Source organism: Pyxicephalus adspersus, chromosome 4, assembly GCF_032062135.1.
Source record: "Pyxicephalus adspersus chromosome 4, UCB_Pads_2.0, whole genome shotgun sequence".
Taxonomy (NCBI): Eukaryota; Metazoa; Chordata; class Amphibia; order Anura; family Pyxicephalidae; genus Pyxicephalus; species Pyxicephalus adspersus.
In genome coordinates this window covers 56,582,581-56,596,686 of record NC_092861.1, presented here as the reverse complement: position 1 = coordinate 56,596,686, position 14,106 = coordinate 56,582,581, and the positions used below count along the sequence as shown (strand labels likewise).

The 14,106-nt window shown below is 43.4% G+C and overlaps 1 protein-coding gene across 1 annotated transcript in view; it reads left to right on the top strand.

Annotated features, from left to right (window-relative positions):
* The first annotated feature begins 10,395 nt into the window (after positions 1-10,395).
* TPRG1 (tumor protein p63 regulated 1) overlaps positions 10,396-14,106 on the top strand; it is a 38,187-nt gene continuing 34,476 nt past the window's right edge. Inside the window, exon 1 of the mRNA XM_072408250.1 lies at positions 10,396-10,416. The gene's annotated coding sequence lies outside the window, so the exon portion shown is untranslated. The remainder of the gene's footprint in view (positions 10,417-14,106) is intronic.

The following is a 14,106-nucleotide window of genomic DNA, read 5'->3' as shown; positions in this document are numbered from 1 at the left end:
CACAGTGTCCGGATCACAAGACTGGTTAACAGTATTACAAATTCTTAGGTAAGCTACACATTAACTTTGCATTTAGCTACTTGCTTAAACCTGCTTCTATTATTTACATAAACAAGCATGTGAGTTTTTTTAGATTGTACATCTTAGGTATTGCTATACCTGCAATAAGACCCAAAACACCTTTCTAGTAAGTTTCCAGGCATTTATATATACTAGCTAAAGTGGGTTTGAATTACATGTTAAAAAAAGTTTCAGACTGCAGTGCTGACATATTGTTTTCTTTCTGATTGAATAAATTCGAGGTGTGAGCCAAATGTTCCCAGAAATTGTGTATTACAACTGTACACTTACATATGAATTTAAATGGCATCATCTTCTTTGAAGCAGTCTCCTGCTGCATGGATGCACTGTGTAATGCTTGAAAGCACCCCTGGAAGTAATTTTCTAAGTTGCTGTGATGTCCATTAGTGTGTCCTGAGTTATTTTCTTTATCTCTTCCATTATTTCAAATCTTTTACCCTTGAGCTTCATTTTCATTTTTGAGAACAAAAAAAAATTTCAGGAGGCTAAGTCAGGTGAGTAAGGGGGGGGGGGGGGAGAGGAGGAACGACAGTGGAATTTGTGAATGTTAAAAACTGATGGTTGTTGGTGTGTTGTCATGATGCAGCACCCATGACTAAGGGTAGTTTGGATCTCCCGCCCCCACCCCCTAAAAGAAAAACCCCAGCAAGGTTTTTCCCATCACCACAAACATTTCCCACACCCCACTTACTATTTACCTTTTCACGCATTTTCCCCCACTATTGCCTACCAGCCTATACTCCTCTCCCAATAACGCACTGACACCTTCCTTGGGTTTAAATTGGCTGGCAAGCAGCCGTTTATTAACAAAACAACCTAAATAACAATAAATAACCATTAATTACAACAATATTTAAATAACATACATATTATCTCCATTACCATAACTTAACATATATAAGGACATATAACATTAGTATACTCTTTATATATGCTTTACAGTCTTTATTATTATAAAACCTTTTCCAACCAATCAAACTATAACACAACCCCATTTTTCACTGAGCCCAATTGCACTATAACCAACAACCAACTCCAGTTTACTCCACCAAGCTGCAGGTCTAGGAAAAAAGGTAAAGTCCGTTCCACCAAAAATTGTTTAACCACACACTGGTCCCTAGCCGCCCAGCACCACCTCAGGGGCCCCACCATTAAACCATTTAAATGGGCACCCTACCAATGGGTTGCCCTTTCCAATTACAAACAGGACTCTTACCCTCCTAAACCCCAACCGCCGCAGCGCTCAGGCAGGATACCTCATGCCTGAGCACCCCTCCACACACGAAGAGCTCTCTGTATGCCATCCTGCAATCCCAGGAACCACATATCAATGCCCACTGCATTTAAATGCACTCCATCCTGCCGCAAGAACTTGCTGGTATCTTCCTCCAACTCTCTATGGTGAACCACCACCCCTCCATTCCAGGCCACAAACCTGCCCACCTCCTTATTAATTTTAATCCTTGCTTTATTCACCCTGTCCACTGAGCGCGCACCCCTCCATGCAGCTCTAGCCACCATATCCCACCATACAATCACCAGCCCTGGGAACTCCACCTGTAACCTCAGATAATCAAGCTTCACATCCCTGATTAACTCCTGCATGGACCTGCGGCCCAAATCATTACCCCCGGCATGTATAACTACCACATCTGGCGGGCGGTCCCACGACACGAATCTCCTGAGATCCGGCACAACTCTACTCCACAACATCCCGGGAATTCCCAGCCATCGCACCGTAGTTGAACTTCCGCCCGCTTGGCACCCCATCAGACAAAGAAATGTCCTAATATCGTAACCAAGCACGGACGTACACCTAGAACACAAAACAAACATGAAACAGCCACCACTTCATCCTCTAAATAGGGGCCCCTCACCCCCCCCCCTCCTCATCCTCACAGCATGTGAGGCCGCACATACAACTGAAAACGCCTCGTTTCCCAGCGCCCAATCCGCCAGATTATCCTTTCCCCCAATCCCCATCTAGCTGACTCCGTGGCCGCCCCAATCTGAAAGGAATGAGACAAGTAGACCCCGGGGTCTAACCTTATGAACCCCAAGCATTTTCTGAAAACTGCTATAAACTTAACAGCAGACCGTCCACTTGCGGCCTTCCCCTGAGAAAATCCCCCACTACTGAGACCGGGCAAACCGGGGACCCTTCCATCTTGAATAGCCGCACCCTAAAACCTTTACCCGATTGATCAGTTTTAGATTTCCGTATGAGTAAACTTACCTCACCCGATGCCCATGTCACATCCTGGAACAGCACGGCCCCAGCCTTATGCCTGGCCGGACTGATTAACTCCCCAATTCTCATAGCCCCAAAAAAGGCCAAAACAAAAGCCGCCCTTAATCTCTCATAACCTCCTGTGCACACTCTCCCCAGCACAGACAACAAACCCCGCAACAGCTCCAATGATAATGGTCTTCTAAGATCAGCCGTCTGCCTCCCCTTCCTGTAACCTTTAACCGCCTGCCTTACCACGAACGTTTTTGTAAAATCTTGCTCCCCTTTTAATTTACAATAAAAAGCCATCCCGGCTAATTTCTTATTGATGGACGCCACAGACACCCCTTTTGTAAAATCCTGAGCAAACCAAAACAGATGGACTGGCTCCACCCCTGTCCTCCAACCCCCCAACTGCTCGCATAACTGCTCCCATTCTAACCAAACTGCAGCATAAGCCCCCCAAGTCTGCTCACTCACCGACCTCCGAATCATATTACCAATCAATCCAGTGCAAGCTTCCACAACACCTCCGGACAGCGTTCCCCGTGCTGATCTGCTACCGGCGCCAACATGCGAAACCTCTCCCACTGGAAACGAGACAAGGCATTAGCTATGACATTGTGCACCCCTGGAATATGATTCGCAAACAAATAAATATTATGCTGCAGACATTTTAGCACCAAACGCCGCAACAGCCGCACTGCTGGTGCTGACGAAACAGACAGGCTAATAATGGCCTGCACTACACCTAGGTTATCGCAATGAAACCTCACCTTCTTGTCTGCCAGTGCCTCTCCCCACAATTCAATTGCCACCAAAATAGGAAACAGTTCCAACACCACTAGGTTCCTCACCAACTCAGCCTTCACCCACTCTTGTGGCCACGTCCCCACGCACCATCTACCTTGAAAATACGCACCAAATCCCGTAGAACCCGCCGGATTGATAAACAGTTCCAAATCCATGGCACCGGCCCTTCCAGCCACATAGCCTTCCCGTTGAAGGATTCCAGGAAAACCTTCCACACCTGCAAGTCAGCCCACTCGTCTTTGGACAAGCGCACAAAATGTCCTGGCCGCCGAACCCTCGCCGTGGCCTCCGCCAACCGTCTGCAAAAAATCCTACCCATCCTAACCACCCTACACGCAAAATTCAACTTACCCAACAAAGACTCCACCTCCCTCAGCCTCATCTTCTTGCGCCCACAAGCAGATACCACCTCCTCCCACAGCGCAACCAGTTTGTCCAGAGGCAACCTACTTTCCATGGCTTGAGAATCCCCAAGAAGGTAATAGTAGACCCTGGACTTTCCGTTTTATCCTCCGCTAGCGGCACTCCAAACCTCTCGGCCACATGTTGCAATGTCCCCAGCAAAACCCTGCAAACCGAACCACCCGCCAGCTCAATCAACAAAAAGTGATCGAAATAGTGAATGACCGAATTCACACCTGCTACCGTCCTAACCACCCACTCCAAAAATGAGCTAAACATCTCAAACAATGAGCAGGAGATAGAACATCCCATGGGCAAGCATCTGTCCACAAAATACTCCCCCTGCCACTTACAACCCAAAAAACGAATGTCCGCCGGATGCACTGGCAGCAAGCGAAAGGCGGCCTCAATGTCCGCCTTGGCCATCAACGCCCCCTTTCCATAGCGCCGCACCCACTTGATCGTCGCATCCAAAGACGTGTAGGCCACGATAGACGCATAGGTCAGGATCAATGCCATCATTCACCGATCCCCCCAGCGGGAACGATAAATGGTGTATCATCCTGAACTTACCCGGCTCCTTTTTGGGCACCAGGCCCAACGGAGTAAATCACCAAACCTTCCAGCGGCGGTTCCCGAAAAAGGCCCACTCATCCTACCCAAACTCACCTCTTTAGCCAATTTTTCGGAAACCACCGCTGGGTAGTTCAATGCCGACCTCAAATTCTTGGGTTCCGCCGGGATCACTGCCAAACTGCAGGGGATGCAGAACCCCTCCGGGAAACCGACTTCTAGTATCTGTGCCGCCGTTCTATTGGGATACCTACCAAGGAAAGGGCGCATCCTTGCGATTGTCACCGGAGTCCTGCCCTTTTCCACTACTGTCATCCCCTTTGCCCGTTCCATGCTTGAAACACCTCGCCAGTCCATGGTTCCCTCCACACCCTGAGCATTCATGGCAGAAATGGCAGTTTCTCCTGAACTTGCAGGACCCCTCATTGTACAGCCAACAAAGTCCCCTTTTCTTTCCAGCCGGCGACGCCCCTCCTTGTGGCCTATCTGCCCCCCTGAAAAAACTGCGCACCCCCCGACCTCCCGAAAGACATAATCCGCATCCAGAGACCTATGTCTTTGTGGTCCCACCTCAGGGAAGGTCGCACTGCTTTGAGCTGACGAAATTGTTTGTCATACCGCAGCCACGCCATTCCCCCATAAAGCTTGTACGCTTCCCTGATCAATGTAGCAAAACAAACTTGCACACAGCCCAGGTTGCCGTTCCCCCAAAACACTTGCCAAGATACTGAATGCCTGCAACCAATTTAAAAATGTGTGCGGGATCAAACGGTATCTGCGCTGATCGCTCTCCTCCTTGCGCCCCTCCCCCGACTGTTTATCTACGTTAAAACGCTCCAAAGGTAACAGGGAGAAAACGTTGACGTATTCACCCTTTAAAATGCGCTCGCGCACTTCTTCCTTCAGGTGGGCTCCCAGGGGTCCCTCGAAGCAGACATAAACCTCTCCTCTGGCCGCATCTCCCATGCCGTCCACCGACCGCTCTGTTGCATTCTGGCCCCCTGCAGTCCCAGCCTCCCTCCCCCCTCCCCCATTATCGAACAAACAGACCCCTTGTGCAACCCTTCCGCACCCTCAACCTGCCCCCCACATACCGAACCCACCTCTGTGAGCTCTAGTAAAGGGCTCTGGGCTCAGGCGCACCGGAGGCCTATGCCCCTGAGGCCGCAGCCCCCCTAATCTAGCTACCTGGGGCCCACTAGCAGCCCCTCCAATAGCTTCTGCCACCCTCTCCTGTAACCAGGCCTCACCTCGTGAGGCAGCTGCAGCCCTAAGCTGTGCCATCAGGGTGTCACAAGACTCCATGATGCAGACCTACCTCTAATTTTCCTTTCCAGAAAAAACTGTCCCTTACTACCGACGGGCCCTCTTACTTAAACCTTTCTATCCTCCTCCCCTTAACTTCCGACCAGACCTCTAGTTAATCCCACCCCTTAACCTCCCTCCCTCACATTAACCCATACATAACCTGCTAACAGAAAAAAAGGGGGGGGCTGCCCAAACACCCAGTCATGGCAGCCCTACGCTTAGTCCCCTGCTGCAGGCCTCCCTATATTTGTTCACCACATCCTGGGACATTTCCATCAAACCTGTTCTCTAAGTCACAGCTGAAGATCGCACTGGAACAGACCATTTACAGTCTGCCTTTTTGGGATATACAGTATTCCTGGTTGATAAGCCCCTTGATGTAAAAAAACAAAAACAAATCATCATTGTTTTTGTTCTGCTTTTAAACTTGCCAAACTTTTTTGGGTCTTGGTGAATTTGGTTACTTCCACTGAGATGATTGCTGTTTGGTTTCAGGGTCATAACCATAAACCCAGGTTTCATCTCCAGTAATAAAAATTCCACTGAGTTCTTCACATCGTTGTTTGAACTGAGTGCAAATTTGTGGCACATTCCCAGTTCCTCTGTTACAATTCTTTTGCAGGTCCCAAATGACAATACAGTGGCCTCACTGTATTACATTTCCCTCCAACTTCTAACCCTGCACTGTTAAACTCCCTGTTACTGTTTTAAACTATGTACAATCAGTAAACTTTTGATGCTGGAAATGATCATTCATGATTATTTCCAGTGACAGTAGTACGTTTGACCACTGTAAACACAGCACAGTTCAATGGATACTGAAGTGAATATATAGGAGGCACCATTGCATCCTCCACTATAGGATCTGGCATTTTTTTTTGTCCCCAGTTGGTCGTTGTTCATTTTTGCGGATTGTTAAACAACAATGAGACCTGTTTACACACTCTGAATTTTTTCAGTGCTCTTGTCCCTTTTAAAGGACTTTCCGTTTGTAGAAAGTAGGAGCAAGGCGAATAGGATAAGGAAGATGTGTTGAGGTTATGAGTGAGGAAGTCAGTGGTAGGTCATTGGAGGAGCGGAGAGAGTGTCTGGGGGAGTGTTTTTTACCAGGTCAGAAAGGTAAGTGGGACAAGAACTGTGGAGGGAATTTGAATGCAAAGTACAGGAACTTTGATTCTAATTTGATTCTAAGATGAAATGGAAGCCTGTGAAGAGAACTACAAAGTGATGCAGTGGAAGAGGAGCAGTGGGAAGGATGGATGAGTGTTCATAATAGATTGTAGAGGAGAGAGTCAGGTTAGTCGAATACCCGAGAGGAGGATGTTACAGTAGTCCAGACGAGAGATGATAAAAGCATGTACAAGGAGTTTGGTGGTCTCTGGGGACAAGTAGGGTCCAATTTTGGAAAAGTTGTGCAGGTGAATGTGTCTGGACCTGAAAATGTTCTGAATATGGGGGGTAAATGAGAGGGCAGAGTCAAAGGTGACGCCAAAACAACGTGCCTAACGGGAGGAACGAAGGTGTTGTTACCAGTTAGAAATATGTCGGGGGTGATTTGGAATTCGAAGGGGAGAAGAGGCTGAGTTTGGATTTATCCAGTTTGAGTTTCAGAAATCGGTCAGACATCCATAATGAGATGGCTGACAGGCAGCATGAGACCTTATCCAGGACTGAGGGAGACAAGTCAGGGGTAGATAGATTTGAGTGTCATCAGCATACAGATGGTACTGTAAGCCAAAAGGAGGATATGACACTACCGAGAGAGGAGGTGTACAGAGAAAAGAGGACCAAGAACTGACCCAAGAACTGACTGTCCAAGGACTGACCCTTGGGGAACACCAACAAGGAGGAGAGTGGGTGAGGAGGAGTTACCATTGAAAGAAACTTGAAAGGAGCGGTCAGACAGATAAGAAGCAAACCAAGAGAGAGCAGTGTCACAGACACCAATGAAACATGATTTGTATTAGAAGGGGGTGATCAACAGAGTCAAAAGCAGAAGAAAGATCTAGGAGAAGAAGGGGGAAAAGTTGCCTTGTGACTTAGCTCTGATGAGGTCATTGGTCACTTTAGTAAGGGCTGTTTAGGTAGAATGGGCAGCTGGAATGCCCATTCTTTTGTCAATCAAGAGAGGGGGTACTGTGGTAGGCAATGACCACATAGCATAATACTTAATTGAGTGGTTAAAAGTTTCCAATGGTGGTGGTCTGTTTGATATCTGGTCAGATTTTTGCTGAACTGTAATTGATATTGAGTGGACATGACTATTGACTTTGTAATATATCAGTGCTATCTAAATACTGGTGATGGTGATGATGCAGTAGTTTCTACCTCCCTCTCCTCTTTGTTATTTAACATAAAACTCTTCTACAATAAATGTAAAGTAATTTGGATAATTGAATAGGATATCCATGATAATTAGTTTTAGTCCAGGAAGAATGGTGTTTGGAATTTTCAGTAAAGTGCTCCAAGCACTAAAGCAGTAAGGCCGGATCTACAGTTGTGCAACGCGGTAACATGTTCAGCATTTTAAATGTCACCCCAACACATTGAGGCACAGCACCTGAATTGCATTTGACAAAAAGGTCATGGGTGATAGAAATCATGGCGACAATGGCAGCCTATTTATTTTTATTGGGTTGTTTTACACAATGCATGGAAATGCACTGCACATATGTGAATCCTCTGGCAAGGGATCCACAAGCCATGAAATCTCTTTGTTATTGGGAGACTTAACCCCTTGTTGGCAGTCAACACACTGCAAATATACCCAGTGCACTCCTGGCTAATACCAACCTTTTCTACTTACCTTTCCTGCTCCAGGATTACCTTTGCCAGCAATTCCTGTATTTCTGCATTGGAGGATATAAGCATTGGGATCCTAGTACTACATTAAATGGTTTATAGTTTTGAGGAAGTTGTTATTCAGGATCTAGTGGAACAACAAAATGGAACAACCAATGGTGTAAGTTTTTCCAATTGTTTTCAGGGTTAGTGGTGGTTTATTGCTGTAACAGCAATGTTTTTACAAATAGCACATGTTGGAGGGTTTGTTGTTTTTATGGCCATGGTATATAGGTGATTTTTTGCAGCAATTAATCAATGCTCCAAATTGCTTATGCCACAGATTTGCCATTAGCAATTCAATCAGCAGAATTTCTGGCTGCAATAGAAAAGTTTAGCAAATTGTAGCCAGGCCATAGAAGTGAATGAGTGATTGTTGCAATCCTGTTAAGAACAGGAAAAACTGGTAAAAGTCAGTTGCTGAAAACTGATCTACAAAGCATTAAAAAGTAGTGACTTAGCAATTTGAATGAAAAAAAAATGATTTTGTTGTGGAGAAAAACAATTTAAATAAAAAAGAGGTTTGCTGCAAATAAATGTGACACAGGCTGTTTTTTTTTTGTTAAAGTAACATTTTATTATTTTTAAACAGTACAAGGTTTTAATAAATTCGGGATAGTTTGTTGGTTGTGAGTAGGAGCAGCTTCCCATAGCAACCACGTTATGAAAAGCTTGAAGTCTAAATCATTGCAAATGTTTAGTTTTGTTGACAGCTCGCTCATTAACATCACATTGGTTTCAGCATTCTGCACATAAGGTGAGTCCCAATAGGCAGGTAAGTCTCTCCTAGAAGCATTAATAGCGAGCTTAATGCCCAAATACATGGGAAAGCACTCTCTTGTGATTGATTGTCATCCAGTCTTCTTCTGTCATCCATTTCTATGAAGGGGAAAGGACAGACAGGAGGCTTCCACCATGTCCCTTCTCTATAGGAAATGACAGTGGTTGTCCCCAATTGGTTGTTTATTGGTCCCCCACAGTGATGTTGGGTGACAGCAGTACACAAGATTTTTGATCAAGATGACCATAAACGTTCATCTGGGAGGACAATTGTCTAGTGTGTGCAAGTAGTTTTATGGTTTGTCGCTGGAAACCATTGTTAATGATTGTTTCCAGCAACAGTAGAAATAAACCAGTCTATGGAGAAGGGAGGGGGAGGATAAACAGGAGGAAATCCAGCCTTGTCCTACCCCATAGAAAATTACAGCAGTTGTCCCTGGTCGGTTGTTTAGTGATCAACTACGGCTGCACTACATATATCAGATTTCAGTTTGAGACAATCAATATAGTTCAATATCACTGGGTGACCATTATTTAAGCTACAAGTGATCATTTCCAGCGACTGTATGAACAACAAGTTCTGTACAGACAGCCTTCTTTGTTCTGTGGAGAGGTGAGGCTTTCTGTTGGGTTCACACCTTAGCAGCGGTCATTAGCTGTCTAAAAATTCTAACTTCTGAATGTAGCTTTAGAGTTATTAAGGCCTTACGTCTTTTGGGGCTTAAAGCTTACGTTGCTGTGTGTATACAAAAATACAGGTTCAGTGATAACCACAGGCAGAAAACTGGCCCTACAACTTTAACGGCAGGCTGTGTCACTGGCTACTTCCTATTTGTAATTTCTAACAAGTGATCACAAGGTTCTGGTGGGTGTTACACTTCTGCACGTCTGTATACACATCTTACACCCAGTTCAAGCAGACGAGGCAAGAGATCGCCTGGATTCCAGCAAGGATTACCACTGGTAAGGCTAACTATCACTTGTTGCTTTCACAGAGTTCACTTTCTAAGCAAGGGAAAAGAACAGAATGTGAATAAACATCAGAGTCTGAGACAGGAAGTGTGGGCAGGCTTTCATCACCACTGACACACAGGGAAATGGTTTGTTACTGCTGAGTGTCAGTGCTGGAGTTTTTAAAGTGATACTTTACATACAAGATATACACAGAAGACCCTTAGCACCCATTGAAAAGTAACTGCTGTCTTTTGAAGATAAGTAGATCCTGCCCCACCCTTGTACTACAACTCAGCACTTTCAGGAGCACTGGAACTACCATTGCTGTATGTAGTTAACTCTTTCATATTGGTTTATAAACACAGTGCAATAGTCATATTGAATTTCTTTATTAGTGCATAAGTGATCACAAAGCTCTGCAAGATTTGGAAAAGGTTAGTGTTAATAATGTGCGTATTGTCTGCTCAGACCTATGTATATGACTTAATATGTACAGGCAGACCTGTCTTTTAAAACTCTGGGGTCTATTTCATTAAAAAAAAAACAATTGGCAATTGACCCATATGGGAATGTGGGGGATTTATATTAGAACATGTTGTATGCTGAAGTAGGAAGATTAAAATATTGCATTTTTACACGTGTGGTGTATGTATTGTAACAGTGATTTATTAGTATCTGTATTATGGTGCTTTATAAATACAGTTTATTTATAAATCTATACCCATAAGACATAAAGGGAAACTAAACCTATGATACTCACTTATCCCATTACATCGTAGAGTGAAGCCATCTTCTTTCTTTACTTCCTGAAGACGATCTTTGGCTATCTTGATTGGCCATGCTGGGATGATGTAACTCAAGGACGCTGGGATCGCCAGCACATGCGCAGCTCAGCAAAATTTTACAGCTAGGTGGTGATCAGGCAGGTAAGAACAGTTATTGCAGGAGGGACATCGCCTGTCCCTTTCTGCAATAAGCACCTGCCTAAATTCCCCATATTAAAAGTTAGACTTTAGTTCCACTTCAATGTAAATGGGAGAAGACTGAAACTCCTGTCAGGTTTTACAACTCTATGGAGTACTTTTAGAGAAATTTCAACATTTAAAAAAAGTGTTGGGTATAGATCTAGTTTATAGTATTTATTAGTAGTAATATTAGTGATATAGTTCTCTAAACCAATAATGGTGACTTGCATTACATGGGCACAAAACTGGCAATCCTAAAAATTTGCAGGCTAAAAAAATGACGGTTGTAACAATACTTGGGCAACAAATGTTTTGTTGTGGTAGTACACAGTGACAAAACATGTTTAGTTGAGAAATGTTCTTGCCACATTATAATTTCTTCAGCATAGGAAATACATACAAAACAAATGTTGGACTTTTAAGCAAAATGTAAAAAAAAATATCTTAACTATGAACAATGTATTAAAAAGAAGTAGAAAATGCCCTACCATGGTCATATACATGCTGTGTTTTTCAAAAGACATATGTATTGCTGTAAGCAGCGTTTGCCAGCCTAATTATTTAAATGGGCAGCACATGTCCCATATTGCACAGAAATGTAGTGCATGCTACACTTTTAAAAGCCCAGCATTGAGTTGCACTGTGGTGTGCTGATAAGGTGATAAACTTGAGGTGTCATCAAGAATGAATGGCACCCCAGCACACTAATGTACATTGTGTGTTGCCACACTTTGGGCTCTATTTATAAAGCAGGGAATCTGACATTCCCTAAAACATTCCCTCATGGGAATCCTGCAGGCCCATGTGTTTCATGACAGTAATTGATTTCCACATGTAAATGTTTGAGGAACTGTCTAAATCCCTGTTTTATCAATAAAACCTATTGTGTTACTGAATTTTTATTTGCCACACACTACTGAGAACAAGCATTGCTAGCATTATTCAGACGCTTACAATTTGTGAATTGGCAATGCCTACTGACAGTGTCATTTTAAATAGCAAGTATTTTCATTGAAATCAATGACTTTCTAGAATACATAGGTTGATGATCTGATGCACAAAGTATTGGTTTTCTTTGTTTCCTCCTAAGGCTATACCGTGACTAGTTTGATCATTAGAAGCAGCATAGTATCTAAATAAAAACTTGATGGACCAGAAAGCATAGTTTGGATTCCTTTTAGTAAACTTGGTTTTCCAGTGGTAAGTGTATGTGTATTAATTGATTGCTTCTGTAAACAAAGATCTCATTATAAATGCCGAAAGAGACCCTTTTATTGTAAACTCAAAGTTTGACCCCTAGAGCATTATGGCTGCTTATCTGGACACACAATGGAATTGTAGTTAATAGACATCTTGGGAACATAAAGAAATATGTAAACAAAGAAGAAAAAGGAATTATAAACATGAGAGGCTAATGTGCCAATAAAACATCTTTCAATGGTTGGAGCTGGAAATAATTAGAATGCAAGCTAATAGGAGTGTTCTGTGAATAATCACGGGAGTAGACCATGGAGTGAAATTTTGAAAATTGCCACTAAAATTCCAATGTTTAGGTAGAACCACAGCCAATAAATAGTTTATTTACAAAGCTATCAAATATATTTTACTAAGGGAGGCAGGTTGAAAACTCCACTTGGATTTATTGGTCTCTGTTGGGTAGATTTCTCTTTCTAGGCTCAGTGGTTTTATAAAAACTAAAAAAATGTTTGTTTTTTTTTTAACTTGCCTGGGCTTTTATTAGGGGGATGTGCTAAGCTAAACACATGTAGACTGATACAAAAGTTTAATTCTGATTATTATATATATATATATATATATATATATATATAATAAAGAATTACACTGAAATAGGTTGCCAAGCTTTATGAGGTGTGCCTATTCTCCATATATCATCCAATAAGCATGGCTCTTCCCAGCTATTGTTTTGTCTGACTCACCATGACCTTTATCTCTGTGGGATCTGTTTGCTTTTGGAAAGCAAATGCCTTCTGTGTTCCTATTAATTCTTTATGAAACATTATGTGCTTGTGGCTACAGGACATGACTGAAAACTAAAGAAAAGCAGCAGATATGCACAAAAGCACAATTATCTGTTTGCCCCAAAAGTAAATCAAAACTAAATTGGTCCTCCTGCTTAGAAATCTGGCAAATGTTGGCTAGTGTCCCCCGAATCCACACTGGATGGTAAAAAATGATGGTGTTACCCAGGTATGGGTTTGCTCTTTGGAATTAGTATTTTACATATTAGTGTTTTAAAATTTGTGAGATCGCAAGTGTGCAGAACACCAATTGGTAAAACGTTTCTTATATTACCTGTGATCACATTCTCATGTTTAAAAAAATACTATATTTTAACCCAAGGCTTTTATAGTCCACAAATTCGTTGGCCTGTGCTGGACAGAATAGTATATATACCCCCAGGTTTTATGTTACTCATATGTTTTCTTATTTCTTGGTACTTCCTACATTTCTAATAACCTCTGGCTCATTTCATCTATTTTCTCCATTCGATAGGACAATAGGGCAATGCTAGAAATCCAATGGGCACTAACTAGGGGAAAGGTGAAATGGTGATAATAAAAAGCCAAAAATATGGTGGGCACTGTCAGAATCAAGCTTTCCAACTCTCCTGGAAAACCTTAAGTTTGTCAGGGAGCAGAGCAGCCAGCGGAGCTCTGCTATGCTGACAGCTCCGCTCCCCTGATTGCTCCCACAGGCCTAGAGGAGCTGTGACATGTTTTCTGTATCTATAACACATACTATAACTCCTCTAAGGAGGCGGGAGAGATCAGGGGAGCGGAGCTGTTAGCATAGTAAAGCTCCGCTGACTTCTCTGCTCCCTGATTGGCTGAGGAAAGGGAAATCGTGATGATGCTTGAGCTGTCATCAGGGTTTCCTATTTCTCAGCCAATCACAGAGCACTAGAGATGAATGGGCACAAGTCTCCCCATTCATGTCTAATGCTGAATGGCTGAGAAACGTAAAACATCAGCCAATCACAGAGCACTAGGGGTGAATGGAGAGGCTTGTCCTCATTTAACCCCTAGTGCCCTGCAATCCCTTACTGTCAGGAGGAGTCCCATGGCTGTGTTCATGTCATGATTGCAGCCATGGAAATCATCCTGTCATTGGGATAACCTTTAAAAAAAAAAAAAAAAA